At 40.3% G+C, this 10,919-nt stretch overlaps 1 pseudogene; it reads left to right on the top strand.

The window, feature by feature from the left end:
* The first annotated feature begins 8,810 nt into the window (after window positions 1-8,810).
* On the top strand, window positions 8,811-10,630 carry LOC106975184 (60S ribosomal protein L15-like; annotated as a pseudogene).
* Window positions 10,631-10,919: the final 289 nt, after the last annotated feature.

Here is a 10,919-nt window from a genome sequence, read left to right on the forward strand (position 1 = left end):
ACCCACACTTGTGCTATGGGTGCCCCTGCCATTTGCTAGCATCCCATCATTTGTTAACAGACTGGGAAAGGATAGTGAAGTTGGATTGGCCGTCTTTCGGCCTGAAGAAAAGTTTAGGATTGGTTTCTACATTTGCGGGATTGATAAATATAAGAAGCCTGGAGACAGACATCAAGGCATCATACAGAGACCAGAAGGAATACAGAGCGGTGCCTCCTTGCATTTTCACTCCTGAGCCTCTTCCACATAAAATGCAATCCTTTCAATTTTCTGCTGTAGCAGAAAGTTGGTCTCCCTCTTTGACCTCCATGACTTTCCTCTTTTTTCTGGTAACATTCCCAGGCTCACGGAGCAGAGTAGAGTGTGCAACAGTACCCAGCAGATGTTCATCTGATGTCCTCTATATCTCAATTCCTCACTGAAAAAACTTAGGGTCTTTCACATTGTTTTGCTTTCATGGGTAATTTGTAGTTATTTTATTCATTCCATTTAAAAATATAGAAGTCAAAACACACTGTGTTTCAAAAACATGAATGTTCAGAGCATCTTTAAGAATCTCTACTCGGGAAACACTTATCTAAAGGAACAAAATATCCCAGCTCAGAATTTCTTATTGGTATATCACCTCATGTCTTTTTGCAGTTTGTCACTTAAAGAGGCCAACTCATTAGGGCACAAAGCAAGGTGGGCAAGCCATCCTAGAAGTTTAAAATACCAATGTTATTAAAGTATAAAGGATTTCTATAGCAACCCAAAGTATAATGGTATACAGAACTTGTCTTGGGCTTTAAAGAAAATGTGAATGATAGTTTAGAATGTCAGGTAGCGGGGTGCCTGGGTGACTCAGTTGGTTTAAGCATCTGACTCTTGATTTCTGCTCTGGTCATGATCTCATGGTTCCTGAGATAGTGCCCCACGTCGGGCTCCATGCTGACAGTTTGGAGTCTGCTTGGGTTTCTTTCTGTCTCCCTCTCTTTCTGCCCCTCCCTTGCTCATGCTTTCTCACTCTCCCCCTCTCTCTCTCTGTCTCAAAATATAAATAAACAATTTAGAAAGTCGGGTAGCAACTGCACATATGCCCAAGTTGCCACCAAAGCCAACTTTTACTCCCATTTTTCTACTGTCATGTATGGCCATAAGACAATCTCCACATGGGCCCTCTGCTTTGTTCACCCTGGTACCTTCACAGCCTATTGTCCTTTCCTTTCCTTCTGCGGCTTCCATCTGTACCCACTCTTTGCCTTGGGATTCCTTCTCCCACAAGACTACTCTTAAAATCTATCTTCAGTTACTCTGGCTTTTGAATATATTTGCTCCTAATTAATGCTAGGAAAACAAAACAAACAGGCAGAAACAGTAAATAACAAAGATGGGTAAATTCCAAAGGTTACAAAATCTCACAGTGTTCTCAGAATAGTCCTCTGGGCTACAGTTGTCAATTTCCTGAAAGAAAGTAAATTTCTCCTTACACTCAATGCCACACGCGCATGCACACACCCACATTTCCATCTCTACCTTTTCACTCAGTAAAGCAGGGCTAATGCAATAGATGCCTTCTTTGCTCAGAGGGACAATTTACATTTCTGGTGACCTCCAGATTGGGTTATGCCTAGCTCACTCAGTTTCTGTCATAGTCAAGAGTAGCCCCTTATGGGGTGCCTGGGTGGCTCAGTTGGTTAAGAGTCTGACTCTTGGTCTCAGCTCAGGTCACAATCTCATGGTTTCGTAGGTTGCAGCCCCGAGTTGGGCTCTGCATTGGCAGAATGGAGCCTGCTTGGGATTCTCTCTCTCTCCCTCTCACTCTGCCCTTCCCCAACTCACATGCAGTCTCTCTCCCTCTCTCTTTCTCAAAATAAATAAATAAACTTTAAAAAAAAAAGAGTGGCCCCTTCTGGAATTTCCATATATAGAATGAGCTCTCTCCATATATAGAATCACAGAGCTCTCTGATTGAAACATTCTAAGTGCATATTCCCTTTTTCCCACACAGGCAAACATATATAAGTTAACTACCTCGTATAAATATATTTATTTCATGAGTTGAAATTATTTTCTTTGAACTATGAACTAACAGAATTTTCTATGAACTACCTGTATTAATTAACAGGTAACTTGTATCTATTAACAGGTACATCTTGTTAAATACATATACTTGCAATTCCTGGCTTTGCATTGCTTCTGTCATGAGAGTCTAATCCTATATCTTTTCAGAAAGGTTTATTCTAGAGAATAATTTTATGGTAGAAACTGAATTTTTGACAAAATATTTTTTAAATGTTTATTTTTGAGAGAGAGAGAGGTAGACAGAGAGAACGAGCAGGGGAGGGGTGGACAAAGAGGGGAAGTCAAAATATTTCAAGTGACCATTTTCTTGTTCCTGGGCCAGACAAGTCCTAATAAAGGTAATATGTAAGCAGTTTATCTGATTTTTTAAAAAATCCCATTATACAAAATCTTTAGTCTTTTCATTAGTTATATATTTCTTAAACCAAACAGACCCTTCACACCAAACCGGTGGTTCACAAACCTGAGTATGCATCAGACATTCCTGGAGGGCTTGTTAAAATACTTTTTGATGTGCCTCGCCCCCACTTTCTGATTCAGTAAGTCTATAGCAGAGTCAGAGAAACTGCATTCTAACAAATTCCTAGGCAATGTTAATGCTGCTAATCTCCAGACCAAACTTTGAGAACCATTCAGTAAACTATTTGGCTGAATGAATCTGAAATCTTATTACAGCCAAAAATTATTTACAGTGGTAACTACTTCATGAAATAGTCTTACGTTTCCACATGTGTAATGTATTGTACCAATCCCATTACAGGTTATTTTGACAGTAAAATAAATCAATCCACAAGTCAACAAATATTTATTGAGTTTGGAAGAGTGCTAAGAGCATTCAGCTGATAGTCAATTATATTTTTTCTTTCTTTCTTTCTTTCTTTTTTTTAGAGAGAGAGAGTGCGGGAAAGGGGCAGAGGGAGAGGGGCAGAAGGAGAGAGAATCTTAAGCAGGCTCCACACTGAGAGCAGAGCCCGGCTGGGGCTCAATCCCGAAACTCTGGGATCATGACCTGAGCCAAAATCAGGAGCTGGTTGCTCAACCAACTGAGCCACCCAGGTGCCACCAGCTGATAGTCAATTCTAATCCCAGCTTTACAATAACAGTGGTCTTGGTGCCAACAATCTCCCTAGACCTGAGTTTCCACATCTGTAGAACAAGGGGAATGAGCAAGATGAGGTATCATCCACATCTAAAAAGCACCTGATGATTCTTTGCTACTACATATAAGCCAACATGCTGAGTGAAGTGAGGGAGTAGGAGACACAGAACTTGCTCCTTAGTGGGGGACACAAGATAAATACCCAGAAGAAGATACCAGCCTAAGCCAAAGGCAAATCTCACATAATGTTGCTTCAGAATTCCATCCTGGTGGAATGACATTAGGAAAACCATCTCCTCACTCAGGCTCAGACTAAGGGAATTTGGACCTGTTCTAGAATATTCATAATATCTTTAACAGAGAAAAGCTCTTCCCTCTTTTCTTTCTATCTTCCCTCTTTCCTTTTTCTTTCCTATCTTTTCTTCCTTTCCTCCCTTTTTTCCCCTTTTTGATAAATACTTACTGGGACTCATAAGACAGATGAAAATGCCAGAGTAAACAGCTTGAAACCAAGTCATATCAGCTGAAAAAGCTACGTCACCTCACCAAGCCTGTTTCTTCAACTTTAAAACTGCTATTGTAAGCCTCATATGAGATAATACACATAAAGTTTTTAGTGAAGGGCCTGCCACATAGTGAGGAAATGTTATAGCCTTGTATCTTCCAAGAGTGTTATATAGTGCTAGAAACTTGAGTAATCTGAAAATGAACAATGGCCAGACATGTAGGCCTTGGAGATGAGTAGAGAATGAAGGAGGGACAAAAAAGGATGTGAAAACTAAATACATAGACCAAGTGGGGAGAAAAGGAAAAAATTCACTATTTGTGGATTAGGAAATAGAATAGCACAGTGATTAAGAGTTTGTGAGGGGTGCCTGGGCAGCTCAGTCAGTTAAACATCCAACTTTGGATCAGGTCATGATCTCACAGTTCGTCAGTTCAAGCCCTGCAACCAACTCTGTGCTGACAGCTCGGAGCCTGGGGTCTGCTTCAGATTCTGTGTCTCCCTCTGTCTCTCTCTGCCCCTCCCCTGCTTGTGCTCTTTCTCTCAAAAATAAATAAATAAACATTAAAAAAAAAAAAGAGTTTGTGCTCCAGGAGACAAGACTATCTGGATTTGAACCCAGGCTTTGCTAGCTGTATTGTGTGATTGTGGCAAATTATTCAACCATTCTGTACCTGTTTCTGCATGTGTAAAGTGGAAATAATGATAGCTTTTAGCCTTTTATTCTTTTATTTTATTCTAAATGAGCTAAAACCTGTTAAGGGTAAGATATATTTGGCACATTATAAAAGCTTAATAAATGAAAGCTGCTATTATTATCATCTTTCAACCTAATTCTCTAGTCACTCCAGTAAGGCTCTTGTTCTTGGGAACACTAAATATCACAGAGAGGCTATCATTGCTTCCAGTTGGAACTGCATCAAGTGCATTCCTGGAATTGCTTCCCTAAGGACTCCTGCTTTTCTCTTATGAAGTTGATAACATGTAACGTTTAGATCAGGTTCACACTCCTTTATTAAAACTGAGCAGAGGACTTGCTGCCATTCCCAAATTTTGCCGCACATTAGAATCACTGGGGAGCTTTTTAAAGTACTGAAGCTCACATTGCACCCCTTATCAAAATGAAATCGGAATGTTTGGAGACAGGGGCCAGGCATCAGTAGCTCTTAAAGATTCCAATATGAGACAAGGTTGGGAACCTCTGGTTTAACAGACTGGTTTTCCTTCTGATGTTGGTGCTAAATAAATTAATGACTTTACTGGGACATTGTTTCATTTTTCTAAGTAATGTGTGTAAAAACTATGACAACATAACAGGGCTGATGAAGTTGTAAACTAAATTGCTCTTCAGACAGTCGATAGTGCCCTCTGGTGGTGTGATTAGAACCTAAAAATAATCTACTTTTCTTGCGTGGTAAGAATGCCTTTAACACAGTGAAAAGGTGTCAGTGAGGACTATCCTCCACTTCTATGCCCCTTTACCATTTATACGTATATCTAGAAAGGGAAATTTAGATCTAGAATGTAAGCTAATCAAGATCACACAAGAATCATTGATAGCTGTGAAACTGAAATGTAACTGGTCCTCTAACTTCCCCTTCCTCTCAAGGGCGTCCTCGCCCAGAGCAGCAATGTCTTCATAACCTCCCAGTAACAGCACCACCCATGTGCATCAATAGCTTCCGGGTTCTATTTCTAGCTCCCAAGCATGACCTTGATTCCTGCAATTGCCAAACACAGTCACATAACTGACCCGAGCCAGAAGTACCTGGAGAGGAGTAATGAGGCCTAGGGTTTTTATTTCTTCTGTGGGGTAGAAGGAAAAGGTTACACTCCTGGCTAGGAAAGTCTGACTGACTGGGCCTTCTGGTTAAGGCAATAACTGTCTCCATACCCAATGAAAGGTATTGCCATCATCAGTAGGAGGTGATTCATCTTGACATATCTCTTCTCTATGTCCTGAATCCAAGAGGCTTCATATGGGGCTTCAAGTGGGGACACTGAAGCCCAAATACAGAACTATTTTCTTCAGGCAGGTTTCTGAAAGCCCCTGGCTAACCTAGAGTCTCAGCACTAATGGGGCACTAGAGATGTGGCATTCTCAATATGAGGGAACAATGAATGATGCCACAATACCAACAAACAGCACGGGATTGTAGGGTCTGAAACAAAGTAAGAAACTGTTGGAGGGTAGAGGCTGAAGATTTAGGGACTAGGGGATGGGAGAAGCAGGGTGGGGGATGTGGATCCTTGCAGACAGACTTGCAGAGTTGAGTCTCTGAAGCAGAATTGAAGATTAGGAGCAAGGGAGAAGGGAGGTCTGGAGCGCCGTTAGGTCGTTTCCCTGCAGATTGATACTGAGAACAGCCAACGACTCCACTGCCCCTACGAAGACTTCGGGAGCTGAAGCCTGGTGGCCACCACAGGGTGACTCCCAGAACATTAGGGCTTCTGGGGACCAAGACACCATCCTGGCCAGTGTGAGTTGAAGAAGACCTGGGCATCCTCAGCCATCTGCCCTTGCTTGGCACAAGGCTGGGTCGGGCGCAGCTGTCTCCCTGATCCTTCTACTCCTTGCAAAATCTCGATTTCTCAGAACTTCTAACGACATCATGGTCTAACAAACTATGACAAGTCGAAACGAGGCTTCGCTGACACCATCCCGGGAAATCTAGGGATTGCCTCAGCTTCGGCAGCATAAGGAAACATACGGGTTAATCCTGCCGTTTGCATTCTGATGAGAGAAAAGCTTCCCAACACGGACTGAGATCCTGCAGGGCTTTCTTGGAAACCTAGTCCTGGATAAGGAGGACGCATGCCCACAGAATTCTGGGATAAGTAGTTTTTGGTCTCCAGGTCCGCATTCCCAACTCCGCATGCGCATTGCGCGCTGGAGCCTGGTATCTGCTCTCGCGAGAAGTGGGCACGTGCTGCCTCCCGCCGAGGCTCCGATTGGTGTAGCCTGAAGGGCTGCGGACGTTCTGCTTCTTAATCGGGGTTCTGCCTGACCTTCGGATGGCGTGGGAATTATTCATTCCAGAGCTCACAATTTGGAAAGGGCTAACAAGCTAGCTGACAAAATGGCCTGAGTAGAAGGGCATGTATTTTAATTGCTGTGCTGAGCGGAAGCGAGTGGGTGAGAAAGGTTTACCAGAGCAACTGAAGTTGGAGCTGAAACCAGAAGGACCGCAAGGCAGGAAGCCGGGCAAGGGGTATGGTCAGGGCTAAGGCTTCTGTCAGAATATAACGTGGTTTTAGTGTTCTGCTCCCACCTGAAATTTGTACCCTATTTTAGTAAACCGATAATTTCTCAAGTACTTCCTAAGATGCCCATAGTTTTAGTAAAACTAGTAAATTTTTGTGTCTTTAGCTAACTTTAGCCTGTGTGATGCCACGTACAGATGTTTTTGCGTGTTTTTTGGTTTTTTTTTTTACTTTTGACTTTTGTGGGACTTTTAATGTCTTTGTGTATATTGTCAGTTGTTAAATTGTATGATGTGAGGTAGAACATTACACTAGTCTTAGAATCAGGAAATGGGGATTTAGACGGTAGGCCTTGGGATAATTAATCCTCAGTGATGACGAAGAAGAATATGTAATTTCGTTGTGTTTGTTCTGGGACTTTGAACTACCTTTGAAATCTAAAACAATAATAATTGTAATGATTCCCTAGCTTAATGAATGAGAATGTTTAGTAGGTAGAGGAGGAAGATGACAACATCTAGTTACACAGCAGTGTTCCAGTAAGATTTTTAGGTTGATGTGGACTTTTATTTTACTGTTTGCGTGGTGTTTAATGTGGAGGGAGTAGGAGAGGAAATATGTTGGGGCACAGGTCAACTATGCGGGCTCAAAGCTTGCTGTGATGGTCTCTTAGTTTTGTTTTGGATTTGTGTTTGTTTTGTTTCATACTGTTTTTGTTTTACAGGCGATCACAATCGTTTGACTTGATGATTTTTTTTTTTTTTTTTGTCTTTACTGTGGTGCAGAAGCGATTACATTCAGTAGCAACTGCACTTCATATTTTGAATTTGGATCTTTTTCTGGGCTACTGATAGGCATTGCGATACTGTCATGATGCTAGGCAGCATCCCAGTCAACCATGTGATCCCAGGGACAATCAACTGATAAACTTAGAACTATTCTGTTTTTCACTTACAATGCAGTATTCAATAAATTACATGAGATAATCCACACTTTATTATAAAATAAGCTTGTGTTAGAGGATTCTGCCCCACTGTAGGCTAGCAAATCTGAGCACTTTTAAGGTAGGCCAAGCTAAGTGATGGTGCTCTGTAGGTTAAGTGTATTAAATGCATTTTCAACTTAAGATATTCTCAACATAGGATAGGCTTATCAGGAAATAACCCCATAATAAGTTGAGGAAGGTCTGTAGTTTGTTTTGGGCAGAGACAATATCCATTAAGGAAGATTCTTGCTAAGTGTGGCATTGATTGCAAGGGACTCTTGCGGTGGGTGGTGGACAGCAGGACAATCCCTTGGCTAATTAACATCAACAAAATCATGTCAAGTCTTAGTGTTTGGGAAAACATTTACTCTCTTGTTATTTCTGTAGTCCAGCCCAAATTCTACATTAAGTTGATATTGAGAAATATAGAACTGCATTCTTTCTGGGTTTAGTTGGATGACATTTTCATTTCTGTTTTATAGTCTCATTAGACATTCTTTTACCAAATAAGCACTCCATCATATTTTAAATGGCCTGCTTCTCTGACTTGGTGCTTTTTTTCCTCCAGTTTTAAAGACTCCTTTGCAACACACTCATTGAAATCGTCATTCCCCTCTAGTTTAGCTGCTTCCTCATCCGTGAAGCTTCCTTTCCCTAGTTTCCAGAGCCCAGTATTTTTTTTATCTCTATTACCCCACTTTGTTAATCTCCCTTGCAGTTTAGTGATTTGTATCTCATTGGGTGTGCCTTTCTGCTTTATAATCCCATGTAAGACATGCATTATTTTCTTTTGTATAGTTAGAGACTATATATTAATTATCTTTTTTTCCAGTTATTTTTTTAAATTTAAATTTTAGTTAACATACAGTGCAATTTGTTTTCAGGAGTAGAATTCAGTGATTAATCACTTACATATAACACCCATTGTCCATCACAACTTATCTTTTATTCTTAATAACCATGTACTATTCACTTTTGTATGTGTATATACAAGTGTCTGGCACATAGACCTCTGTAATTCCCAGCCTGAGGCCAGGAACCCCTGGCAAAGTTAATAATATTTATCCACCTATTTTTGGTATAAAAAAAATTAAACATACCTCCTCAAATAAAAATGTATAGGTTTAAAAAAGCTTTTCAAAAGTATTTTTCCTGAAAATACATGATTTCAAGTTTGTTAAAAGCTAATTAAAAACTCTTGATTAAAAACCTGAATAAACTAAGTTTTAGGTGATCTTTCAATAGTAAAGGGATTCTTGGGGTAAAACATTGAGAACTACTCTATTTAGTACTTAGAAAAAAAAATTAAGAGGTGCCCAAAAGGGATTGTGGGAGAAAGCTCTTTTTCTTTGAGCCATTTCACTCAAAGGTCAACCAAGATGGGTGCTTACACGTACATCCTGGAGCTATGGAGAAAGACACAGTCTGATGTAATGCGCTTTATTCTCACTACTGCCAGTTACTCTGCGCTCTACAGGGTACCTCATTCAGCCCGGCGTGCTAAAGCCCCAAGACTGGGATACAACGCCAAGCAAGGTTATGTCATGTATCGGATTCACGGGCACTGTGGTGACTACAAATGCCCAGTTCCTAAAGGTGCAACCTGTGGCAAGCCTGTCCATCATGGTGTTAACCAGCTAAAGTTTGCCCCAAGTCTTCACTCTTGCCTAGGAATAAGCTGGATGCCACCATGGGGCTCTGAGAGTCCTGAATTTTTACTGGATTGGTGAAGATCCCACGTACGAATTCGTTGAGGTTATCCCCATTGATCCATTACATAAAGCTGTCAGAAGAAATCCCGACACTCACTGGATCAGCAAACTAGCTCTCAAGCACAGGGAGATTCAAGAATTGACCTGTAGGCCCCAAGAGGCGTGGCCTTGGAAAGGGTCACAAGTTCCACATGAGGCAGCTTGGAGAAGACGCAGTACCCTCCAGCTCCACTGTTACTGCTAATGTAAGTAAATTAAAATTCTTAACCTAATAAACAATTTATGACAGTCAATATTTTTTAAAATATGTTTGCCACTTCTTTCCTAAATTCAAAATTTTCTTTCAAATAAAGGGTAATTTTAAACAAGGTTATAGTGATTTCTCTCTTACCAGAGTATCTAAAAAAGCACGCCTTAGAACACCAGGCTAGCTTTGTTTCACATTGTTTCAAGAAAAAAAAATCTGTATTAATGTTACGGGTAAAAAGGTGTCTTGTCCTCTTAATTATCTTTTTTTTTCACAAATTTATAATGTAGCCAACTGTTGTTTCCTGATAAGCTCAATTTTCTGAATATTTACAGCCATCTGTGTTGACTTAGTATGGGGGTACATCTGACTTTAATCTCTTTGACACAACATCTTCTAAAAATATTTGAGAAATGGAAATTTCATTTGTAAATATTACAAAGTTAGCAGTTCAAGCATGATATTAATATATTCTCATCCTAAAGTTTCATCTGTTTATGAACTTGAGTCTCTTGGAATTTCTAATTCTATTAGGTCAGGAGATTAAATTCCTCCAAATATGTATTCAAATGCTCTTTTTTTCTTCAGATCTGAGAAATGTGTTTGACATTTTGCAGGTTTTTTTAACTTTCTAAACGATGGCAAGTTAACCTTAATTTTGGATTAGCCTATGTATGGTTGTAGGATGCAGCGGTTTGGTGAATTGTAATGATGACTAAAAACTGATTTGCTAATACTATATAGTTTCCCACATTAAAAAAGTATTTTTCATAATATCTAAAGTGTATTTAGAGTTGAGGTTTTGTTTTTTTAATTTTCCAGCCATAAAGGAGGCAGAAAAATTTTCACCAATCCTTGCAGTATTCATTAAAATAAGAATTTTCACCATGGCCATGACAAGAACCCTAAATAATTCCATGGCCCAGAGTTGTGCTTTCCTGAAGTTAAGATCCCAGACAGGCCTGATTCTTCAGCAATTCTGGTCTTCTGCTGAGTAGGAGCATTAGTCAAGGCCTGAAGGAGGAGGAAACAATTATCTCCTGAGAAAGCCTTCTGTAATCTGGAACACCACAGATTTCTCAGAATGGGAGTTGAGATCAGAG

The sequence above is a fragment of the Acinonyx jubatus genome, chromosome C2 (assembly GCF_027475565.1).
Source record: "Acinonyx jubatus isolate Ajub_Pintada_27869175 chromosome C2, VMU_Ajub_asm_v1.0, whole genome shotgun sequence".
NCBI lineage: Eukaryota > Metazoa > Chordata > Mammalia > Carnivora > Felidae > Acinonyx > Acinonyx jubatus.